Source organism: Macaca thibetana, chromosome 14 (assembly GCF_024542745.1).
Source record: "Macaca thibetana thibetana isolate TM-01 chromosome 14, ASM2454274v1, whole genome shotgun sequence".
Lineage (NCBI taxonomy): Eukaryota > Metazoa > Chordata > Mammalia > Primates > Cercopithecidae > Macaca > Macaca thibetana.
The window spans coordinates 65142518-65168450 of NC_065591.1; the positions used below are offsets into that span (position 1 = coordinate 65142518).

Here is a 25933-nt window from a genome sequence, read left to right on the forward strand (position 1 = left end):
AAAGGGGTAGGGGGAAGAGGAGGATGAGGAAGAAGAAAGAGGAGAAAGGAGGAAGAGGAAAAAAGAAGAAATACAAATAGCCAACATGCATTTTAAAAGATGCTCAATATCACTAACCATTAGAGAAATGCAATCCAAACCATAATATCACCTTATATCCATTATGATGGCAGGTATTAAAAAAAAAATCCAAGACAAAATAGAAAATAAGAAGTGTTGAGGATATAGGGAAACTAGAACCCTTGTGCACTGTTGGTGGGAACGTAAAATGGTGCTGCTGCTATTGAAAATAGTGTATCTGCTTGCAGGAAGTAACAAAAGAAAAAGAAAAGAATATAGTATAAAGCTTCCTCCAAAAATTAAAAATAAGCCAGGTGTGCTAATGCACACCTGTAGTCCCAGCTACTTGGGATGTGGAGGCAGGAGGGTCGTTTGAGCCCAGGAGTTCAAGGATAAGAGTGTGTACTGTTATCATGCCTGTGAATAACCACTGCACTTCAGCCTGGGCAACATAGTGAGACTCCATCTCTCAAAAAATAAAAATAGAATTATTATATCATCTGGCAATTCCATTTCTGGATATACATCCAAAAGAACTGAAAGCAGAATCTTGAAGAGATATTTGCGTATCTGTGTCAGTGCAGCATTATTCACAACAGCCAAGAGGTGAAAGCAAACCAAATGTCCATCAATGAATGAATGGGGGGGGGGGAAAAGCGTGGTATACACATACAAAGGAATAGTATTTAGCCTTAAAGGAGAAGGAAATCCTGTCACATGCTACAGCATGGATGAACCTCGAAGACATTATACCCAGTGAAATAAGCCAGTCACAGAAAGACAAATATTGCACGATTCCACTTATATGAGGTATCTAAAGTAGTCAAACTCACAGAAACAAATAGTAAAATTGTGGTTGTCAGGAAATTGGAAGGAGGAAGGGACAGTTGTTGTTCAATGGGTATAGAGTTTCAGTTTTGCAAGAAGAAAATGTAGAGATCTGTTATGCAACCATGTAAATTAGTTAATACTACTAAACTAAACTATACACTTAAAAATGGTTAAGACAGTAAATTTTATGTTACGTTTTTCATCACAATTTATAAATAAATAAGTAAGCAAGCAAGCTGGGTATACATGGTAGTATGAAATAGGAAGTAAGATAATAATAATAATAGCTAACATTTACTGAGTGCTTACTATAAGCAAGCACATTATTTCGCCCAACTGTGACTAAAGTGGGGACTATTATGACCTTTCTTTAAAAATGACAAGGCTCAGCCTAGAAAAGTCAAATCACTTGCTCAAGATCAAACAGCCAGGGGCTCCAAGACACTGTAATTCTTTTTTTTTTTTTTGAGATAGAGTCTCACTCTGTGGCCCAGGCTTGAGTGCAGTGACGTGATCTCGGCTCACTGTAAACTCCGCCTCCCAGGTTCACCCCATTCTCCTGCCTCAGCCTCCCAAGTAGCTGGGACTACAGGAGCTCACCACCATGCCCGGCTAATTTTTTGTATTTTTAGTAGAGACGGGGTTTCACCACGTTAGCCAGGATGGTCTCGATCTCCTGAACTCGTGATCTGCCTGCCTTGGTCTCCCAAAGTGCTGGGATTACAGGCGTGAGCCACCGCACCTGGCCAAGACAGCGTAATTCTTTAAGCTGCATATGTGACAACCAGTTATATCTACTCATTTTTTAAGACTCATAAAGATATAATACTTTCTTGAATCCCTCTCCCCACTCCCAGAACTGACCTAATCCTAGAGAGAACCCTAGATGTATTTCTTTTTTTTAACTTGATTTTTTTTTTTTTTTTTTTTTTTGTGAAAGGGTCTTGCTCTGTTACCTACACTGGAATGTAGTGGTACAATCATGGCCCACTGCAGCTTTGACTTCCTGGGCTCAAGAGATCCTCCTGCTGAGTAGCTGGGACTACAGGCATGCACCACTAAGGCCAGACAATTTTATTTTTTGTAAAGGTGGGGTCTCCCTATGTTGCCCTGGCTGGACTTGAACTCCTGGCCTCAAGTGGTCCTCCCTCCTTGGCCTCCCAAAGTGCTGGGATTATAGGAGTGAACCACCACACCTGGCTCCATAGACCTTTCTCTTTTTTTTGTGATGGAGTTTTGCTCTGTCACCCAGGCTGGAGTACAGTGGCATGATCCCGGCTCACTGCAAACTCCACCTCCCGAGTTCAAGCAATTCTCCTGCCTTAGCCTACCAAGTAGCTGGGATTACAGGCATGTGCTACCACACCCAGCTAATTTTTGTATTTTTAGTAGAGATGGGGTTTCACCATGTTGGCCACACTGGTCTCGAACTCCTGACCTCAGGTGATCCACATGCCTCGGCCACCCAAAGTACTGGGATTACAGGCATGAGCCACTGTGTCCGGCCTCCATAGACATATTTCTATCACAGTACCTACCACATTTAATTGTACATGCTTATTTACATGTCTGTCTCTCCACTGATCGGCACCTCTAGATCTGAGCTTCCCATAGCCGTTAACCATTCATAGCTGTTTAAATTCATATTTAAATTAATTAAAAGTAAAAAAAAAAAATTAAAATTCAGTTCTTCAGTCTCACTATGCATATTTCAAGCACTCAAAATCCACACATAGCTGGTGACTACTGTATCGGACAGCATGGATATGGAACATTTCCATCACTGCAGAAAGTTCTGCAGGACAGTGCTATGTCTAAATTCTGTGTGTTCCCGGAGGCACAAACAGTCTAGCAGGCAGTCTGGCAGGAGCTACACCTAAGTCATTTTTGTATCCCAGCACCAACCTTTAGTAAACCTCCAGTAAGTGTTTCTTAGCAATGACATGGGTAACACAGAATTTGTTCTACCTTATTATCACATACCACCCATGATTTAAGTTCCATACATTCAATGTCCCTTACAGGCTAGCATCAGTGTAATAACCCACCATCATCCCAACCTGTGGAAAGAGGCAGGAATCACAATAGGTAGAGCTAATCAGAAAGTCTTTGTCTAGTCCTTCACCACAAACCAAAGTTCCACTACTTACTGTGAGACTTGATTAAGAAGAGGGTTTATTTCTTGCTTCAGGTTTGGCATGTAATTAAACTGCAGGTGTTTCTAAAAGGAATTTTTTTTCAAACATTGGAACAACCTCACAACTTGGCAGAAATAAAAATAAGAAGACTGGTTGAAATTTATCATACTTTTTATCATATCATTCATACTCTATGAATAAATATATATGAATGAACATATCCTCAGGATGCTCTTTATATTTAAAAAAAAATAGTCACTTGACACACATTTTCTGAGGAACTGTAATAAAGAGAGATAAATAGTGTTGGTAGACAGAAACTTAAATTGGAATAATAGAAAGTGGTAAGAGCTCTACAACAGAAAGAAATGCTAGGAACTATGAAGACCACAAACGAGGATCAGAACCCAGTAGTGAAATGGAATAGAAGGTGGGGAAACCACAAAGGAAGCTACTCAGAGATAAGCCTCAATTAAGTTTTAAAGGGTAATTAAGGCCGGGCTTGGTGGCTCATGCCTGTAATCCCAGCACTTTGGGAGGCCAAGGCAGGCAGACAGCTTGAGCCCAGGAGTTCAAGACCAGCCTGGGCAACACGGCAAAACCCTGTTTCTACAAAAAATACAAAAATTAGCCAGGTGTGGTGGCAGGTGCCTGTAGTCCTAGCTACTCAGGAGGCTGAGGTGGGAAGATCACCTGAGACAGGGGGGTCAAGGATGCAGTGAGCTGTGATCGTATCACTGTACTCCAGCCTGGGTGACAGAGTCAGATCCTGTCTCAAAAATAAATAAATAAACAATAAGTAAATAAATAAATATTTTTTAAAAAGGAGGGTGGGAGGGGTGTACCAAAGAGAGATAAATGTGATGGATGAAGATACAGAAATATGACCTGGACAACAGGTGCAAAGTAGTTCAATTTGGCTGGAACAACATATGAAAAATAAAGGAGAATTTAGCTGGGCGCGATGGTTCACGCCTGTAATCCCAGCACTTTGGGAGGCTGAGGTGGGCAGATCACAAGGTCAGGAAATCGAGACCATCCTGGCTAACACGGTGAAACCTGTCTCTACTAAAAATACAAAAACAAAATTAGCTGGGCGTGGTGGTGGCGCCTGCAGTCCCAGTTACTTGGGAGGCTGAGGTAGGAGAATGGTGTGAACCCAGGGAGGCAGAGCTTGCAGTGAGCTGAGATCGTGCCACTGCACTCCAGTCTGGGCAACAGAGTAAGACTCCGTCTCAAAAAAAAAAAAAAAAAAAAAAAAAATGGAGAATTTGAAGCTAATGAGGCAAGCAGAGGCCAAACCATGAAAGAGCCTGCAAGCTAAGTTAAGGGGTTTGAATTTTATCCTCCAAGTTACGAAAAAAACCCTGGAAGATTTTAAAGCACAGAAGAGTGCAATCTGTATTCAACAAAGCTCAGGGAGAAGCAGGAGGGAGGACAGATTTGGTGGTGGTGAGACAGCAGGTAGGCAGACCAGTCAGGAAGTTATTGCAAAAAGTAATGAGACAGGAACTATCTGATACAAATAGTTTTAAACATACCCTATCTTAAATGGGTCTCTCTCCATTAGTCTATGCCTCTCAAAGCTGGAGCACCATGATTCAGTTATATAGCACAATTACAAAAACAACAGTTAATTCTATAAACTAAAAATTTAACTGCACTCCTTTATTCAATAGCCATTCCAGATTTCGAACTAAAACTGCTCATTCTTCTCTTTCCCACTGCACATAATTTTGGAAAAACATTTCAGCCAGACGATCACATCTGTGCAGTGTGCCACAAGTGTAAACAATTTAACAGGAGTTTAATGAAACATTTCCTATTCAATTGGAGAAAAAGATTAGAAAATTCTAACATGGCAACATCAGGTTGCAAACTGACATTTTTTAATTAGCTTTTTTAAAAAATATGAACATGCCAATTTTAAATCCCATCTGGTTGCATGTTGCAGCTGCCCTGAATGAATTTCCAGTTATTATGCACTTGGCTAAAGCATTCAGAACTGCCATGTGCTATCAGCAGCAGCAGCTACAGTGCAGTACTTAGGAAGTACTTAAATACCCATGCTGGTACAAAAGGATTTCTTAGTCTGTCCTGGAGAGAAAGGAATATATGGGGAAGAGGAAGGAACGATATCACATTTTTAAGAAAATATATTTCAGTTTTGCCTCCTCTCCTCCTCAAAAGCAATGGACTTTCTTATCTTTGACCTCACAGAGCCTTAGCCTACAGAGTTTTACCTACTCTTCTGCCTTGTATAAACAAAATCCTAAGAACCAAGGATTCTGAATTGGACTAAAACTGGGTTCAATTCCAACTCTACCTCTCTTACAAACTGTGAACTTGGGCACATTTCTTAATCTTCCTTAGACTCTATTTCCTCATGTGTAAATGATAATGCCTAACCTTGAAGAGCTGTGGTAAAGATGAAAGAAAATGTATATAAAATATCTATACAATGTCTGGCTCATATGGGCATTCATTCAATACATGGTAACATTTAACACTCTCCTTTGTATTCCACTATAATTTGTACTTTACAGTAATTATGCACCTTCTTGAAAAGTTTAAGAATTAAATGAATTAATTTAGGTAAAGGCTTCATAACAGTGCCTGGCACACAGTAAGCAAGCATTAAGTATCAGTTGCAGTTGTTGCTATTACATACCAATATCATAGTATGTTTCATAGTGAACTGCAATTTCTTTATTAGTTGTTTACCTTCCTATCTAGTACTTAGCATAAAACCCAGCACGAAAGAGGTACTCAATTAACATCTGTTAACCAGTTGAATAAATAACGGATGAGGCCAGGCATGGTGGCTCATGCCTGTTATCCCAACACTTTGGGAGGCCAAGGTTGGTGGATCACTTGAGGTCAGAAGTTCAAGACCAGCCTGGCCAACATGGTGAAACCCCATCTCTACTAAAAATACAAAAATTAGCCTGGTGTCGTGGCACACAACTATAATCCCAGCTAGTCGGGAGACCGAAGCAGGAGAATCACCACAACCCAGGAGGCAGAGGTTGCAGTGAGCCAAGATAGCGCCACTGTCTTCCAGCCTGGGTGACAGAGTGAGATTCCGTCTCAAAAAAATAAACAAATAAATAAATAAATAATGGATGAATGACTGAAGGAATGAACTGAATTTATCATACAATTTTGCAAAGTAGCCATTCAATATTGTTTTATAAATTAATTAATCCTATCAAGCCCATATGATAAGAAAGGGAGTTATTATTATGGCCCTTTTTACAGATAGTAAACAGAGGCCCAGAGAGATCAAAGGTTAAGGTCACCCAGGTAGAGTAGAATCCCTTTGGTCTCTCAGAAACTAACTCTAGATTTTTTTTCAACGAGACCTTAATCTCTCTCCATATTTTAAATATTACCTACGAGATCGGTCAAGTTTTTTAAGTCTCTACGGTTTCAAAGTCAGAAGATGTTACCAATAAATGATGGAAGGGTGAAAAAGGAACATGACCAAATGAGAAGTTCAGTATCTCCTCTTTGGGAAAAAAGGAATAAAGACCTGATTTCATCTGGCCTGAGCACAGAGAAAGCAATTAAGTATGACTAATAAGAGCATAAAGCCCTCACTATAAACAAATGAGGATGGAGGACAATGAGAGGGTCAAATATGAAAGGCAGTATGGGGAGTTAGAGCCACTCATCTACTCCTGTAAAGAGCATGACTACTCACAGTCTTTCTGGGGGGTAGTCATTCTTTCATTTAACAAATACTTAGTCCCTGCAATGAACTAGGATAATAACAGTGTATATCAAGAGCCTTAAAATAATTACACCTGGATGGGCGCAGTAGCTCATGTATGTAATCCTAGCACTTTGGGAGGCCAAGGCAGGCAAATGGATTGAGCCCAGGAGTACAAGACCAGCCTGGGCAACATGGTGAAACCCCGCCTCTACAAAAAATTTAAAAAATTAGCCAGGTGTGGTGGCATGCACCTGTAGTTCCAGCTATTCAAGAGACTGAGGTGGGAGTTTGAGCCCAGGAGGCGGAGGTTGCAGTGAGCTGAGATTGTGCCACTGCACTCCAGCCACGGCAGTCCAGCCTGTGTGAAAGAGCCAGACGCTATCTCAAAAAAATAAAAATAGTAATTCCAGCTACTCGGGAGGCTGAGGCAGGAGAATGGCGTGAACCTGGGAGGCGGAGCTTGCAGTGAGCTGTGATCCGGCCACTGCACTCCAGCCTGGGCGACAGAGCAAGACTCCGTCTCAAAAATAAATAAATAAATAAAAATAAAAAATAAATAAAAATAAAAATAAATATACCTTCACTCCAGTTACCCTATTCCTATTTATCCTAGGAAAACTATAAAAAAAATAAAGACTGAGGCCAGGCACAGTGGCTCACACCTGTAATCCCAGCACTTTGGGAGGCCAAGGTGGGAGGATCGCTTGAGCCAGGAGTTCGAGACCAGCCCGGGCAACACAGGGAGACCCCATCTCTACAAAAATAAAAATTTTTAATAAGGTGGGTGTGGGGTGCGCGCCTATAGTACCAGCTACTTGGGAGGCTAAGGTAGAAGATCACTTGAGCCCAGGAGTTTGAGGCTGCAGTGAGCTGTGATCGTGCCACTGCACTCCAGCCTAGGTGACAGACCCAGACTCTGTCTCAAAAATAAAAGGAAAATGCTTATGATATAATGTTAAATTAAAAAGCACTCCAAAAGACTACCTATAGTATGATCTTAATTATATAAAATAATTAGAAAATAACTTTTCAAAAAACCCTAAATGGTGAGTTTTAAAAGTAATCTCTGCTTGGCAGAATATAGAGCGATATTATTTGCCAAGGTTTTGTTTTTTTTTTTTTTTTTTTTTTGAGACGGAGTCTCGCTCTGTCGCCCAGGCTGGAGTACAGTGGCCGGATCTCAGCTCACTGCAAGCTCCGCCTCCCGGGTTCATGCCATTCTCCTGCCTCAGCCTTCCGAGTAGCTGGGACTATAGGCACCCGCCACCTCGCCCGGCTAGTTTTTTCTATTTTTTAGTAGAGACGGGGTTTCACCTTCTTAGCCAGGATGGTCTCAACCTCCTGACCTTGTGATCCGCCCATCTCGGCCTCCCAAAGTGCTGGGATTACAGGCTTGAGCCACCGCGCCCGGCCATTTGCCAAGTTTTCTAGTTTTTCCATAACAGGCATTTTTCCAAAAAACAAGGTGAAGGAGACTTTAGGACAAAAAGTAAATATATAAAATGCCATCAGGATTAATTAAGATCATTAGAATCTCTGCTAGGTGAGAAATATATTAGAGGCATATTATTTTTACACAAAAAGATTATGTTAATCCTACTGAGAACTGACACAAATGCAAGGGTGAAATACAATGGGAGAGCAATAAAGAGAAAATCCCATCAGATTCCCAGGAGGTCGCTTTCATTTCAGAATGTCTGTCATCAGCAAAGCCAAGTTCAATGAGTAAAGAGAGAAATGAAACTTGATGGGTGAAGAAGATGGCAAGCTAAGACCCACTGCTAAAATCCATAAGTTCCTTAAGATCATGGAACCTGTCAATTACCATATAGTGTGACAAAGGCCATGGAAGGAAGGCAGCAGCAGGAATGTGGCAAAGTCAAGAGAAGGGCAAGGTAGCCTTTGTTGAAGATGACTAATTTAAAGGGGAAAGACATTAGCCTAGAGGAAAAGGGCATTCTAGGAAAAAGGGAGAGACTAGAGAATAGAAACAGCTTAGCATGCCTTGGGAAATGACATTTATTTCAGTGTTACTAGAGTCCAAAGTGCAAGGCAGGCTATGGTGAAAGATGTAGTTGCAAAAGTCATCAGGGGCCTGTCTCAGAGGACCTGAATATCTGGTCTATGATTAAGCCAAGCAGCTATACATGAGTCATTCAACAAGGGTACCATTCCAGTAGAAGAGAGAGTTAGGCAGCATTATACTAAAGATAAGTGATGGGTAGTTAAAGCAGAAGAGGAACACCCAGTCCAGCCTGGGGGCTCATGAAAGGCCTCTGAGAGAAAGTGACAAAGTAAGGCACAAAGGAAAAATGGGGCTAAGGTCCCAGCACTTTGGGAGGCCGAGGCAGGTGGATCTCTTGAGGTCAGGAGTTCGAGACCAGCCTGGCCAACATGTCAAAACCCCAGCTCTACTAAAAATACAAAACAAATTAACTGGGCGTGGTGGTGGGCACCTGTAATCCCAGCTACTTGGATGGTTGAGGCAAGAGAATTGCTTGAATCCGGGAGGCAGAGGTTGCAATGAGCCAAGATCACACCACTGCACTCTAGCCTGGGCAACAGAGCAAGACCCCATCTCAAAAAAAAAAAAAAAAAAATGGAGCTAAGGTCTGCAACATCCAAAGTGATGACACACAGTTGATACCTGGCCTAATCATAAACTCAGCAAACCAGGGAACTAGTCCCTGGCAAGGCTTCCAAAGAGGGAACCATTCTCATCACCAGAATGTAACCTCCAAGGACCTTGTTAGTCTTGTTCACTACCAGGCTTCTAATACTAAAAATAGTGGGCATAAAGAAGCTGCTCTATAAATATTTGTGGGAAAAAAAAGAAAAAGAGAAAGGAAGGCTTGCTATTATATTAAAAAGCAATGGGTCTGGTAAGCTTCAACCCACTGTCATGTTAAAGAAAAAACAACAACAAAAAAAGCAATGGGGCTGGGTATAGTGGCTCACATTGTAATCCCAGCACTTTGGGAAGCAGAGGCAGGAGGATCACTTGGGGCCAGGAGTTCAAGACCAGCCTGCACAACATAGCGAAACCCTGTTTCTACTAAAAACAAATTTTTTTAATTAGCCAAGTGTGGTGATACACACCTGTAGTCCTAGCTGGTTGGGAGGCTGAGGCAAGAGGATGGCTTGTGTCTAAGAGTTCAAGGTTGCAAGAAGCTATCATCGTGCCACTGCAGTCCCTCCTGGATGACAAAGTGAGAACTCTGGCTTTAAAAAAAAAAAAACAGTGAGAACCCATTCCCTCCACCCCACCACTAGCAAATTAGTAATAATAATAATTTAAATAATTAAATAAAATAAAAAGACAAATCCTATATGATTCTACTTATATGAGGCACTCAGAGTCATCAAAATCATAGAGACAGAAGACTGAATGGTGATTGTCAGGGGCGGGGGTAGGAAGAATGGGGCAATAGGGAGTTCCTGTTTAATGGGTAGACAAATTTCAGATCTGTAAGATAAAGAGTTTTAGAGATAGTTGACAGTGATGGTCACACAACATTACGAATGTATTTAATACACTAAACTATACACTTTCTTTCTTTTTTTTTTTTTTTTGAGACGGAGTCTCGCTCTGTCGCCCAGGCTGGCGTGATCTCGGCTCACTGCAACCTCCGCCTCGCAGGTTCAAGCAATTCAGCCTCCCGAGTAGCTGGGATTACAAGCGCCCAACACCGTGGCCGGCTAATTTTTGTATTTTTAGTAGAGATAGGGTTTCACCATCTTGGCCAGGCTGGTCTTGAACTCCTGACCTCATGATCCAGCCACCTCGGCCTTCCAAAGTGCTGGGATTACAGGCACGAGCCACCGTGCCTGGTCACTAAACTATACACTTTCAAAAAATCGAGATGATAAATTTTGCATGTATTTTACTGCAATAAAAAAAAAATTGGGGGCCAGGTGCAGTGGCTCATGTTGGTAATCCCAGCATTTTGGAAGGCCAAGGCAGGCGGATCACATAAGGCTAGGAGTTCGAGGACAGCCTGGCCAACATGGCAAAACCCTGCCTCTACTACAAAAAAAAAAATACAAAAATTAGCCAGGTAGGGTGGCACACACCTGTAATCCTAGCTACTTGGGTGGCTGAGGCACAAGAATCGCCTGAACTCAGGAGGCAGAGGTTGCAGTGAGCTAAGATCACACCACTGCACTCCAGCCTGGGCAACAGAGCAAGACCCTGTCCCAAAAAAAAAGAGGAAAAAAAGCAATGGGAAATTCACAACCACCAAAAGGTGAAAGCAACTTAAGTGTCTGTTGATGGATGAATGGATCAAAAAACTGTGGCATATACATACAATGGAGTATTATTCAGACTTAAAAAAGAAGGAAATTCTGACATATACTAAAACATGATGAACCCTGAAGACATTATGCTAAGTGAATTAAACCAGTAATAAAGGACAAACACTATTATTCTACTCATATGAGATACATAGAATAATGCAATTCTTGGACACATAGTTGAATGGTGGTTGCCAGGAGCTGGGGTAGGGAAGAAATGGGAGTTACTGTTTAAGATGATAGTGCCCCGGCAAAATTTTTGTTTTATTTTCAGCAGAGATGGGATCTTACTATGTTAACTAGACTGGTCTTGAACTCCTGAGCTCAAGCGATCCTCCTGCCTCGGCCTCCCAAAGTGCTGGGATTACAGGCATGAGCCACTATGCCTGGCCAAAATTAAGTTATTAATTTAAAAATCCTGTATTCATTAATTGGAAAATGTAATATTGTTAAGATGCCACTTCCAAAGCAATCTATAGATTTTATCAAAAGTCCAAAAACCTTTTTTTGTAGAACTGGAAGAGCCAGTCCTCAAATTCATATGGAATTGCAAGAGGATACAAATAGCAAAAATAATCTTGAAAAAGATCAACGAAGTTGGAAGACTCATACTTAACAATTTCAAAATTCACTACAAAACTATGGTAATCAGTACAGCATGATACTCGCATAAGGAAAAGTATATAGACCAATGGAACAGAATCACAAGTCTAGAAATAAATCCATATATCTCTGGCCAATAAATTTTCAACCAACATGCCAAGACTAATCACTAATCAATGAGAAAAGAAAAGTCTCTTCAACAAATGGTGCTGGGACAACTGAATATCTACAAGCAGAAGAATGAAGCTGGACCCCTACGTCAAACCACATATAAAACTTAATTCAAAATTAAAGACCTAAATTTAAGGGATACAACCATGATAAATCTTCATGACCTTGGATTTGGCCATGGATTCTGAGCTATGACAACAAACTAAGCAACCAAAGAAAAAATAAACTGGACTTCATCAAAATTTAAAACTTTTGTGCATCAAAGGATATTATCAAAAAAGTGAAGAGGCCAAATGTGATAGCTTACACCTGCAATCCCAGCACTTCAGAAGGGCCAAGGTGGGAATTCAACATCAGCTTGGGCAAACAGCAAGACACTGCCTCTACAAAAAATGTAAAAAAGAAAAATTACCCAAGCATGGTGGTGCACATCTGTAGTCCTAGCTACTTAAGAGTCTGAGGCTGGAGGATCACTTGAGCCCAGGAGTTAAAGGCTGCAGTGAACTATGATCATGCCACTGTACTCCAACCTGGGCAACAGAGCAAAACCCTGTCTCTAAAAAAGAAAAAAAAAAAAAAAAAAAAGTGGAAAGAAAACCTACTGAATAAGAAAAAATATTTGGAAATCATATATTTGAAAAAGGTCTGGAATCCAAACTGTAAAAGAAACTTTTATAATTCAACAACAAAAAGGCAAAAAAAAAAAAAAGTTTTTTTTAACGGGCAAAGGACATGAATAGGTATTTTTCCACAGATATACAAATGGCCAACAAGTACATGAAAAGATGCTTAACGTCATTTATTAATCATTAGGGAAATACAAATCAAAACCATATGATATGCCATACTCATTATAACAGCTATTTATTTTTTAAAAATGAAGAAGGAAATAACAAGTATGAGCAATAATGTTAAAAAATCTGAACCCTCAAATATTGTTGGTGGGAACGTTAAAATGGTGCAGCCATTATGGAAAGGTCTGGCAGCTCCTCAGCAAGTTAAACATAGAATTACCATACGACCCAGCAATTCCATTCCTAGGTATACACTGAACTAAAACAGGTACTAAAACAAATACATCTACCCACATGTTCATAGCAGCACTCTTCACAATAGCAAAAGGTAGAAACAACTCAAATGTCCATCAGTGGACAAACTGTAGCATATCCATACAATGTAATATTACTCAGCCATAAAAAGCTTTAAAAAGTAATGAAGTACTGGCCAGGCGCGGTGCTTATGCCTGTAATCCCAGCACTTTGGGAGGCCAAGGCAGGTGGATCACCTGAGGTCAGGAGTTCAAGATCAACCTGGCCAACATGATGAAACCCCATCTCTACTAAAAATACAAAAATTAGCCGGGCATGGTGGCAGTCACCTGTAATCCCAGTTACCAGGGAGGCTGAGGCAGCAGAATCGCTTGAACCCAGGAGCTGTAGGTTGCAGTGAGCCGAGATCATACCATTGCACTCCAGCCTGAGCGACAAGAGTGAAACTCCGTCTCAAAAAAAAAAAAGTAATGAAGTACTGATACATGCTACAACATGAACATCAAAAACATTATTCTGAGTGAAAGAAGCCAGACGCAAAAGGCCACACACTATATGATTTCATTTATGTAAAATATTTAGAATAGGTAAATCCATAGAGACGAAAAGCAGATTGGTTGTCGCCAGGGGCTAGGAGGGAATAGGAATGGGAATGACTGTTTAATGGATACAGAACTTCCTTTTAGGGGGATGAATGTTTTGGAACTAGACAGAGATGGTTGTTGCACAACACTGGGAGTGTATTAAATGCCACTAAATTGTTCACTTTACAGTGGTTAATTTCAACAACGATATATAAATTTCACCTCAATCAATCAATCAATAATGAGAATCCTCCATTCACACAAACTTCCCAAAAATTGTTTTGTTATCTTTTCTTCTTTCCATTGCCCAAACTGTAACCATAACAGATGGCAAAGCATTTCTTGATTCTCAGCAAGAAAAAAACACAACAGCACTGAGGAGTTGTCACTAATGAGAACAATGTAAACAAAATCCTTAGTACCACTACTGCAGCATTAAATACATCCAAGCAGTTATATCCACAGAATTAGTCTCATTTAAGGAAAGGCCAATGAAGGTTTTTTTCTTGTTGTTGTTTTCTGAGACAGGGTCTCACTGTCTCCCAGGCTGGAGTGCAGTGGCATGAACATGGCTAACTGCAGCCTCGACCCTCCAGACTCAAGCAATCCTCCCAGCTCAGCCTCCCGAGGAGCTGAGACTATAGACATGTGCCACCATGACCATGCCCAACTTTTTTTTTTTTTTTAAAAGAGATGTGGTCTCAGTATGTTGCCCAAGTGGTCTTGAACTTATGGCTTCAAGCATTCTTCCTACCTCAGCCTCCCAAAGTGCTGGGATTATAGGCATGAGCAACCATGCCCGGTCTCCAATGAAGGTACTTTTGCTAAGGTGTGTGAAGATACCTGTTGCTGGGATCAGGAGACATGAAGAAACTAAGAAAAAAAAATACTGGGAAAAGTTTTCAATAGCTTTGTAAGCCTTCAGAATTTAAAGTACATTAAGAAATAAAAACTTAAATGCAGTGGGTACAAATATGGCAAATCTGAAAGCTAAGCCTGACTAAGGCTATCAACCTGCCATGTGCTAAAAACAAATGTACTCACTCAGAGAAAAACTGAAAGAAGTACTACATACCTATTAAAACAGCTAAATTTAAAGAGTGATAATACTAAATGCTAACAAGGATGCAAAGAAACTGGACTTCTCATATATTTCTGGTAGGAAGGTAAAATGGTACACACACTCTGGAAAATAATTTGGCAGTTTCTTATAAAACTAAACATGCAGCCAGGCATCACTGCTCATGCTTGTAATCTCAGCACTTTGGGAGGCCAAGGCGGGCAGATAGCCTGAGACCAGGAGTTCAAGACCAGCCTGGCCAACATGGTGAAACTGTCCCGACTAAAAATACAAAAATTAGCCAGGCATGGTGGTGTACACCTGTAGTCCCAGCTAATCAGGAGGTTGAGGCTGGGAGAATTGCTTGAACCTGGGAGGCAGAGGTTGCAGTGAGCCGGGATTGTGCCACTACACTCCAGCCTGGGCGACAGAGCAAGATTCTGTCTCAAAAAAAAAAAAAAAAAAGGCCTGGGCGCGGTGGCTCATGCCTGTAATCCCAGCACTTTGGGAGGTCGAGGTGGGTGGATCACCTGAGGTTGGGAGTTCAAGATCAGCCTGACCAACATGGAGAAATCCCGTTTCTACTAAAAATACAAAAAATTAGCCAGGCGTGGTGGCACATGCCTGTAATCCCAGCTACTCGGGAGGCTGAGGCAGGAGAATCGCTTTAACCTGGGAGGCGGAGGTTGCAGTGAGCCAAGATCGCGTACCATTGCACTCCAGCTTGGGCAACAAAAGCGAAACTCCATCTCAAAAAACAAACAAAAAAAAGTTATCCTTTTCTCCTAGGCTTCCAGGAAATTCAGGGGTAAATTTGTAGCTCACCTACAGCAACTGGGGAGACATACATACATACATACATATATATATATATGTTATTCTATTTTCAATAGTGCTCAGCATTTTTCTTTTTTAGGTTATTTTACTAGATTACTTTTGTAAACTACTCTCAATCCCTTGTGGAATAAATAAAGACCACTCAAACATGGCAAGTGCTACTCTATCCCTAATAAATATGTTAAAATTATTCCATAGAGAACTAGAAATGGCACAGCCATTCCCGCTTTTTTTAAGCATTTGATCATACAAGCAGAGCCATTCACTTTTTTTGTTGTTTGTTTTTTAATTCACAAACCAAGATCTTTATGAGACCTCCCTTCCTTTACTGAAATAACTTTTACTTTTATATCTGTATCAACTAAGGGGTAAAAGTGACACTAGTCGCTTTGGACAATAAAAATAAATTTTTAGATAATTTTAATACCCTCTTATCCCATATGATTCTTGATCTTGAAGTTCAATGCTGCAATCTTAGGACTGTGGTTTAAAACATTACAGAAGAATTTTTTTTTTTTTTTTTTTTTAAAGACTGAGTCCCACTCTGTTGCTCAGGCTGGAGTGCAATGGTGTGATCTCAGCTCACTGCAACCTCCACCTCCCAGATTCAAGCGATTCTCCTGCCTCAGCCTCCTGAGTAGCTGGGATTACAGGCACATGCCACCACGCCCGGCTAATTTTTGTATTTTTAGTAGAGATAGGGTTTCACCATGCTGGTCAGGCTGGTCTTAAACTCCTGACCTCATGATCTGCCTGCCCCGGCCTTCCAAAGTGCTGGAATTACAGGTGTGAGCCACCACGCCTGGCCTACAGGGGAATATTTACAGCTGTATGACCTCTCTTCATCTCTCTGACCCTCATCACAAGTGGGGATGGTAACACTTATGCTGAAAGGTTCTTTTGGGGATTATATAACATATGCAAATCATCTACCAGGTCCTTGTAAACAGTATCATCTGACTCAGACCTCGGTCTACAATCGGATGTCTTGCTTCAAAGAGAAAGTGTTTTCCATCACAGAATGCAGCATATAATGCCAGTTAGACTTTTTCATTTGATTTCTTGCCTAATCTAGAGTCTGAGTTTAACACTCAATAAAGAATAGAAGGTTGGCCTGGCACGATGGCTCACGCGTGTAATCCCAGCACTTTGGGAGGCCAAGGCAGGCAGATCACCTGAGGTGAGGAGATCAAGATCAACCTGGCCAACATGGTGAAACCCTGTCTCTACTGAAAATACAAAAATTAGCCGGGCATGATGGTGGGCGCCTGTAATCCCAGCTACTTGGGATGCTGAGGCAGGAGGATTGCTTGAACCCAGGAGGTGGAGTCTGCAGTGAGCCAAGATCGTACCACTGCATTTCAGCCTGGGCAACAGAGCAAGACTCTGTCTCAAAAAAACAAAGAATAGGCCAGGCGCGGGAGCTCACGCCTGTAATCCCAGCACTCTGGGAGGCTGAGGCGGGCGGATCATGAGGTCAGGAGATCGAGACCATCCTGGCTAACACAGTGAAACCCCGTCTCTACGAAAAAATACAAAAAATTAGCCGGGTGCAGTGGCGGGCGCCTGTGGTCCCAGCTACTCGGGAGGCTGAGGCAGGAGAATGGCGTGAACCCGGGAGGCGGAGCTTGCAGTGAGCCAAGATCGTGCCACTGCACTCCAGCACTCCAGCCTGGGCGACAGAGCAAGACTCCGTTTCAAAAAAAAAAAAAAAAAGGAATAAAAGGTTACCTACTAACACAGTAGTTCTGCCTGAACCCGAGCAAAATGTTCCCTGAGTACCAGCTGAGCATATTTAGTAGGCATCAATTCACACAGGCCCCAGGGAGGGGACATTCACTGTAATATTCAAAAGGACATCACCATAATATACAGTATCCTTGTGACCAGTATTTCTAATGCTACTACTCTCTATATCTTTTATTATTATTTAATAGTGATGCAATGGATTAGTGAAGTCAATTAAACTATGCCAAGAAAAGACTTGAAAAATAGCTTTTCAAGCAATTCCAAACCAGGCCAGGATTTCATCCCCATCAGGTATTTACTTGATGTTCACCTCTATCATTCACCTAAGGCAGACACCTCAAACATTCCTGGTATATGCTTTGGAAGGCTCCATCACATTTATTTTCCATCGTAATTCAACCAACAATTTCAGCTCTCCCGTTTGTTAGCTATGCAACTATTCTCTGAGGACAATACTGCTTATCTAATAGCTATCTAATACTGTTATTTGCTGAGGTTTAGAGATAATTTATGTAGAATGCCTACACACTATCTGGCCCAATAAACGTATGCAATAAACTGTAGCTGCTATTGTCATCACTAATAAATACTCATGAGTGCCCACTATTTTCCCAACATTGTGCTGAGCAGTAGGAGGAAAACGATAAGTATGTAAGATGCCATCCACTCTAAGGGGGTACACAATCAAGTTGAAACAAAAAAAAACATCATACAATAGTTATATGTAATTATATAATTAAATGGTCAATTGCTTGGTATAGACTAAGTGCAGAAGGAGAGACCCGAAAGCTTTTCCTTCTATTAACTCACAACAACCCTTGGAGCCAGGCAGGCAGAAATTCCCATTTTACAAAAAGAAACTGAGACTAAGAAAGACAAAGTCATAGAGTTCAATCATTTACCCAATTAACAAATTCTAGGCTATGAACTATGCTTAAGTGCAAAAGAGAAATAGATTAGTTAAGACTCTTGGTTGTAAATGACAGAAAACAAACTGGTTTAAGCAAAAAGCCTAATTACTGACCTAATTAACTGAAGCCCAAGATTAAGGTAGACTATGGGGGAGGCTCATTTCAGAGCTCAAAGTCACTGCCTCCACCTGTTTAGCTTCACTTCCTCAATGTTGATTCTATCATAAGCCAGACTCTCTCCTCCTAATGTGGCAAAATGGCTATAGCAGCTCCAGCCACACACCTCTGTAGTATAGCAGGACTTGGAGAAGGTCTTCTATAGAGGCTTACAAAAGTCCTGAACATTCAGTTTAGACCAGCTTAAAACATATTTACCCCTAAACCAATCACTATGGCCAGAGTAATGTGATGCCTTGGTTACCTTGAGCCTGGTTCACGTAACACTAGAGCTAAGAAATTCCTACCCAAACTATATGAAGCAAAACAGGGGGGAAGGTGTGGTTCCTAAAACGAACATATGAGGCCATTGCTGAGATAAGAAGGAAACTACAGAAGCAAACTACAAATGTCCACAACAAGGAACCCTGTGACTGTGCTCTCACAGAATATACAGTTTGGGGCAGTGATTCTCAAGTACAGATGGGCTGGTAGTAAAAAGAAGGTTAGAGGTGGCCAGGCACAGTGGCTCACGCCTGTAATCCCAGCACTTTGGGAGGCCAAAGCAGGTAGATCACAAGGTCAAGAGATCAAGACCATCCTGGCTAACACAGTGAAACCGCGTCTCTACTAAAAATACAAAAAAAAAAAATTAGCTGGGCGTGGTGTTGGGCACCTGTAGTCCCAGCTACTCGGGAGGCCGAGGCAGGAGAATGGCATCAACCCAGGAGGCAGAGCTTGCAGTGAGCCAAGACTGCGCCACTGCACTTCAGCCTGGGCAACACAGTGAGACTCCGCCTCAAAAAAAAAAAAAAAAGGAGGCTAGAGGTATAGTTCTAGTCTGAAAGAAATATAATTGCAGAACAATGTGGTAAGTGCCATACAGACAATACTTAAAACAATGTGTCACAGTGTCCAGAAAAAAAAAAAGGAAGGCCACCCTAAGACTTTAGGGAAGTCTTCCAAGAGGTGGTACTGACCAAACTTAGTCCTGAAGAAAATAGGTCAGTTAGCAAATCACCTAACTGCAACTACAGCATCAAAGTTTCCTGATTCCCTATCAAGAGCTCTTTCCACTACTATGGTGGAGAGGAAAATGGGCACTGAGGCCTCAAGAGAATTGACTGCCACAGAAGCTCATTTAAACCAGCTGTCATAACTGCTCAGCACTTAAGTACGCTGTAAACGACTTGTCCACAATGCAGCAGGATCACAAAGACCCTGCCAACCTTACCGGAGGATGTTTCAGCTAGATAACAGTCATGATCTAAGCATGGAATGGGATATTCTGTTATTTCCCAGCACTTTGGCTTCTTCACCTACTACCAGCCTGCTCTTTCCACTATATGTGTAAGGGCTGACAGTTGAAACAGAAAAGTACCAAACACAGTAAGCTAAATTGAGACCACACTGTAAGTTCAAGGAAAAACCCACTATACTGATACTTCCACACATGCAGTTTATGCTCATTGAGATAGGAGGTAAATAAAGGGTTTGCATCAGTAGGTAGGGTTTGCATCTATCTCTACCACTTACTAATTGTGTGACCCTCAGCAAGTCACTTTTCTGACCCTCAATTTCCTCATCTGTAAAATGAGAAGCATTATAATACCTTTCTTGGAGCTACTATAGGAATTAAAACAAGATAAAAGGAAAACACTTGGTCAAATTGTAAAGCATCAAGTAAATATTAGTTATGTTCCCTAACTCTTCAAGGAGAGACATTTCAAAGTACTATATGACTTCTAACTTTATAAACAGCAGAATTCTCAACACTCCATTCCATTTGGACTTGAAGCAATCAAAACTCTTTCCAGGGAAGGCTTTTAAAAACAATACCACATTAGGCCGGGCGCGGTGGCTCAAGCCTGTAATCCCAGCACTTTGGGAGGCCGAGACGGGCGGATCACGAGGTCAGGAGATCAAGACCATCCTGGCTAACACAGTGAAACCCCGTCTCTACTAAAAAATACAAAAATCTAGCCGGGCGAGGTAGCGGGCGCCTGTAGTCCCAGCTACTCGGGAGGCTGAGGCAGGAGAATGGCGTAAACCCGGGAGGCGGAGCTTGCAGTGAGCTGAGATCCGGCCACTGCACTCCAGCCTGGGCCACAGAGCGAGACTTCGTCTCAAAAAAAAAAAAAAAAAAACCAATACCACATTAAACATTGGTGATTTGTTTCAAAAGCTGCAATTAAGAGGATTCCACTGTTTCACCAGGCTCTTGTGGCATCCAATTAAGTAATAACATGAGAGAGGAGCTCTTAATTATGGAGGAAAACTTCCACAAGCCAGTGACAGGTGTGCAGGGCTCAAGCTGAGATCAAAATAGTTGACTACAGCATTAATTTCCCCCTTTCCTTTTTCCCAAAGACACTTAAGTTTGCATGCAATTAGTTGAAAAGTAAACCAGATAGAATGACTGCCATATTTCAAGCTTTATTACCTTTTATCATGTTAACATCTACCAATTGAGTTTTAACGGATTAACACCAAAACAGATGGTTTAAACGCACAATAAGTGAGCCTCAATGATCAGAAATTATAATAGCCAAGCTGGGTTTACACTTACACTGAGATGTTAGCATTTTTCCCTAAATTATGTCTATTGTAAATTAAAGTTATTCCTTTTCTATTTTCATGTATACACTTTGTAAATAACATTAAAAATAAAACCCTCTTCAAGGGGATGCATTTTTTTCTAATTTGCCTGCCTTCTCTCCAAATGTAAAGCAAACCTCCTTTATCCCTTGATGTAATCAATAAAAATTAAAGCCAAACATCCAGCATTTATTTATTTTGCAAGTTACAGACAATGGTTTTAGCAGCACCTACCAAAAAAGCACACCCCCAACATCCAAATGGAAAGAGAATTAAGCATCCATTTGTTGAAAAAGCCCTTTTTAGGGCTACACTTGATTGCCAATGAAAAGAGCTCCTGGAAAGTGAGACCTCCAAATCTGGTGTTGGGAAGCAACTCAGGAAATATGTACACACTTAACACAGGATGAGCCATCATGATAAGAAAAACACAAGATTTGGATTCAAGTCCCAGTCTGTCATATGCTCTACTCATTCAAGCAGTTATGGAGTAGCTGTTTTCTATCACGTACAATATTGAGTGCTAATGATAAAAAGCAAGACACATTACAAATTATTACTATAAAATGTTACAGGTCCTATAACAGGCATCAACACAAGAGAAGAATGAGGAGAAAACAGTCAATTCTACCTAGAAAAGAGAGCAACAACTTTATAGTGGAAGCAATGTAGGTGGTAGATTTTTTAAAATAAAATAAGGCCATGTTTGCCAAGTTGAGAAGGGAAGAGGACCATTTGAGCAGAAGAAGCAACACGAGTACAGATTTGGCAGTTTAACAGTATATAGTAAGTCCCAACGATTGCAAGTGGTTTGGCAGGGTTGGGCTGCGAAGATGGATTCACTGGAGGTGACCCTGGCAGCAGATGGAAGAATGGAGGCTGCTGTCCACACAAGAGCTGCTGAGAGTCTGAGCTAAGGCAATAGCCATGGGGATGGAGAGAAAGGCACAGATTTGAAAAATGTTAAGGTGATCGTATCTACACAGCTTAGTGACTGAAGGAATATGAGAAGATAAGGAAATCCCAAATTTCCGGCTTGAGTGAGAAAATGGTGATGTCATTCACTGATAAGAAACACAAAGAGAAGGTGTGGGGGGAAAGGATAATGAGTTCAGTTTTGAGCTACACTTGTGACTTTAAACCAGTCACCCGATACCTCAAAATCAGTTCCCCAGTTAGCAAAATGGTTATAATACCACTTACCTCAACGAAATTCTCAATGTGGTGAGAATTAATATAATGAATGAGGAAAAGGTTTTATTATTTTTACCCTCCAGCTATGACTCTGTGGAAGAGACTGCTAATAGTATCCATTTTCCCTTGCTTCCTTTCAAGACAGACACTCCCTTACGGTAACCCTCTGCCAAAATAACTGAGCACATGCAACTGAGTTGGAAACTACATTTCCTAATGTTATTTATAACTAGATATGTCTTGTTTCTAAAGATAATGAACGAGATGCTGGGAGAATTAACATATACAACTTCAGCTCACTTTTTTTTTAAGGCAACTATGTGTCCTCCACTCTCTCTTCTCCCTTCTCATGGACTTATTTCAAGGTAGATGTGTTAATAAGCTATCACTGAGAATGCAGATGAGGGCATCACCCCCAGACAACGAGATAGAAGGTGCCTGAATCTCTAGATGATTTCATGGAGCAGAACCTCTGCCCACTGTGGTCATAAGAGACTTACCCCTGAACTGTTTTATAAGAGATAAATGTCTATCTTGTTTGAGCCACTGAATGTTTGGGTCTCTTTCAGCAGCTACCCTGTACTCTAACTACCCACCTTTCAGGCTTGTAAAATCTGTAAGGAAACTGAGCAAGACAAAATTCAGGGCTCTAGAAATCTACTAGACATTGGCAGTACCTTTGAGACAGGAGAGAGGAACATCCATGAGTACATACACACATGCACAACTCACAGACATAAAATGAGAACAAGAGTTGGACTGATGTGTGCCAAGCAACAAAGCAGACTGTAGCCAATTAATCAAGGCTGAACTAATCAAACAAAGTAGACGGTAGCCAACTAATCAAGGCTGAAAATTCCAATTTTTTATCTCAAGTGGCTTCTACATTAAAACAACTAATTCTTAAAAGATCCAGTAATATATAAATTACTACCTGACACTCAAATCTACAATCTGGAACAATGGAATCAATTATGACATTCTTAGGTGAGGGGTAATTTACCTGAATATAACAATCTCAGACTAAAATAAGAAGAGAAGCTCAGGAATTCTTAAACATTTTGCACTATAATCATACACAAAAATAATGCAGGGCAGGGCACATGGAAAACCAAGTAGCTATGCTATGACATGACTGTATTTGAATGTGATATAACCTAGAAGCTAAATGAAGTATAATGGCTTCTTCTCAATGGTCAGGAAGAAGGCTATTGAGAACTAGACCCTTGGCCAGGAGGTGATGGCTCACGTTTGTAATCCCAGCACCTTGGGAGGCCGAGGCAGGCGGATCATGAGGTAAGAAGATTGAGTCCAGCCTGGCCAACACAGTGAAACCCCGTCTCTACTAAAAATACAAAAATTACCTGGGCGTCATGGTGGGTGCCTATAATTCCAACTACTCAGGAGGCTGAGGGATGAGAATCGCTTGAACCCAGGAGGCAGAGGTTGCAGTGAGCAAAATCCAGCCACTGCATGAGCGAAACCCCGTCTCAAAAAAAAAAAAAAAAACGCTGAAAAACGAATTTGCCACTGTCATATCTTATTTATATAAAATACAAAAGAAATCTGACAAGGCAATCAAAAAAGAATCCAATACAATTAAGTTCACCTAGACATCAGAAAAATTGTTTCTTCAGTGTTACAAAATGCTTAAGTGTAATCCCTGTCTTATATGAAGGCTCTGTTATAGACAGTTACCATATGCTGGCTCAACTATATTTAATGCCACTATATTAGGACTGTTGTAACTCTCAAACATAATCAACTAGTGACTAAGAAGGAAGCAATCAGGAGAAATCATAGGATATAAAAATAAACTAGCAATTTTAGTATCATCACTCTTTAATACTAGACACAGCATCAACTTTTTAAATCATGCATTCCCTCAGCAATCATTATGGAAAACACACTGTTGCCAGCTACTAAAACAGAGATAATACACACAGGAACACACACACACAGCTGTCTTATCCACCTTCAAATAGCTCTCACAGACTTATCTATCGCGGTATTTTGCTCCTTGGATTTGAGAAAGAAAGATGCACAGAAAGATTTTTAGGGTTATCTCTTATCTTCAGTTAGTCTCAACGAAAGTATCTATTTTCCATACGAAAAAGACTATTGTGTATTCCTAAGAAAACAGATGTTGGCCGGGCACGGTGGCTCATGCCTGTAATCCCAGCATTTTGGGAAGCGAGGCAGGCAGATCATGAGGTCAGGAGTTCGAGACTAGACTGGCCAATATAGCGAAACTCCGTCTCTACTAAAAATACAAAAATTAGCTGGGTGTGGTGGTACGCACCTGTAGTCCCAGCTACTCAGGAGGCTGAGGCAGAAGAATCGCTTGAACCAGGGGAGGGGCGGAGGTTGCAGTGAGCCAAGATCTCACCACTGCATTCCAGCCTGGGCAGTAGAGCAAGACTCCACCTCAAAAAAAAAAAAAGAAAGAAAGAAAGAAGATAGATGTGAAGCTCTAACCAACAGCTAAAAGTATTATAGAAGGGGAAAAAATATGAGATTTGGAGTCAGGAGACCTGGGATGTGGGGTCCAGATTCTGTTACTCAGCAAATGAATGATCTTGTGTAATTAATTCATCTTACTTTTCCTAACCTATAGAATGGATATGAAAAGCATAATTAACTGCTTCACAGAGTTTCAAGGGTCAAATAAGAGAGATAATATCTTTCATATATACCTACATATTCATACAAGCTGTTTCTGAGAAAATATAAGGGTTAAGTATATAGCTCTGAAATCAGATTGCTTGGGTTCTAATCACAGCTGCATCCCTTCACTAGCTGTGAGACTAAGCAAGTTACTTCCTTTCTCTGAGACTCAGTTCTCTCCTCTATAAAATGGGGATAATGAGGATTAAAACAAATATTGCACTTGGCACATGCCTGCATATAACATAGTGTTAGATAGTATCATTATTCTGCCAGGCGCGGTGGCTCAAGCCTGTAATCCCAGCACTTTGGGAGGCCGAGATGGGCGGATCACGAGGTCAGGAGATCGAGACCATCCTGGCTAACACGGTGAAACCCCGTCTCTACTAAAAAACACAAAAAAACTAGCCGGGCAAGGTGGCGGGCGCCTGTAGTCCCAGCTACTCGGGAGGCTGAGGCAGGAGAATGGCATGAACCCGGGAGGCAGAGCTTGCAGTGAGCTGAGATCTGGCCACCGCACTCCAGCCTGGGCAACAGAGCGAGACTCCGTCTCAAAAAAAAAACAAAAAGATAGTATCATTATTCTTAGCTCTGTCCTAAATAAAGTGAGTACAAAGATGAAAAAAAAAAACCTGGTCCACAAAAAGAGCTACCAGTTTAGTACAAGAAACGTATCAGTAAAAAGGAAAATTGTAGACTGGACATGGTGACTCACACCTGTAATCCCAAAAATATGGGAGGCTGAGGCTAATGGATCACTTGAGCTCAGGAGTTTGAGACAAGCCTAGGCAACAGGGTGAAACCCCACCTCTACAAAAAATTAGCTGGGCATGGTGGCATGCACCTATGGTCCCAGCTACTCAGGATTGTGAAGATCATTTGAACCTGGGAAGCTGAGGCTGCAATGAGTCATGATCACATCATTGTACTCCAGCCTGGGTGACAGAGTGAGATTCTGTCTCAAAAAGGAAGAGAAGAGAAGAAAGAGAAGAGAATATTTAAGTACCATAAAAACATTTTACAAAGAATTAGGCAAATATCAGTTGACATTATTATATATAAAGTTAATATGATAAAGTAACTCAGGCTAATTCTGACTGGGGTCTATGGAAACCCATCTCCTTACTTAATCACTGTATCATGTTCATACTAGCAGACCAAGAACAGAAAAGAGAGATGCCTAAGTTTGCTCTTACAGTCAAATAAAACACAGACTTTGAAACCGTCCTGGACAACAACTATTCTGCTCTAATACTTAATATAGAAGGCAATGATCCAGACAACATAATGCAGTTACTTGCAGTAAAGAAA

The 25933-nt window shown here is 41.1% G+C and overlaps 3 protein-coding genes across 7 annotated transcripts in view; 2 read left to right on the forward strand and 1 right to left on the reverse strand.

Annotated features, from left to right (window-relative positions):
* The window catches only part of PLEKHB1 (pleckstrin homology domain containing B1), a 367567-nt gene that overhangs the window by 247867 nt on the left and 93767 nt on the right, over positions 1 to 25933 (forward strand). The gene's annotated exons all lie outside the window — the stretch shown is intronic.
* Positions 1 to 25933, forward strand: part of MRPL48 (mitochondrial ribosomal protein L48) — a 525613-nt gene that overhangs the window by 180393 nt on the left and 319287 nt on the right. The window contains exon 1 of one of the 2 annotated variants that reach the window (XM_050756455.1): positions 700 to 709. The exons of the other annotated variant lie outside the window; for it this stretch is intronic. The gene's annotated coding sequence lies outside the window, so the exon portion shown is untranslated. Of the gene's footprint in view, positions 1 to 699; positions 710 to 25933 lie in introns of those variants that run through there. 2 annotated transcript variants of the gene reach the window in all.
* The window catches only part of FAM168A (family with sequence similarity 168 member A), a 206280-nt gene that overhangs the window by 153257 nt on the left and 27090 nt on the right, over positions 1 to 25933 (reverse strand). The window contains exon 2 of one of the 4 annotated variants that reach the window (XM_050756425.1): positions 12125 to 12200. The exons of the other annotated variants lie outside the window; for them this stretch is intronic. The gene's annotated coding sequence lies outside the window, so the exon portion shown is untranslated. The remainder of the gene's footprint in view (positions 1 to 12124; positions 12201 to 25933) is intronic. 4 annotated transcript variants of the gene reach the window in all.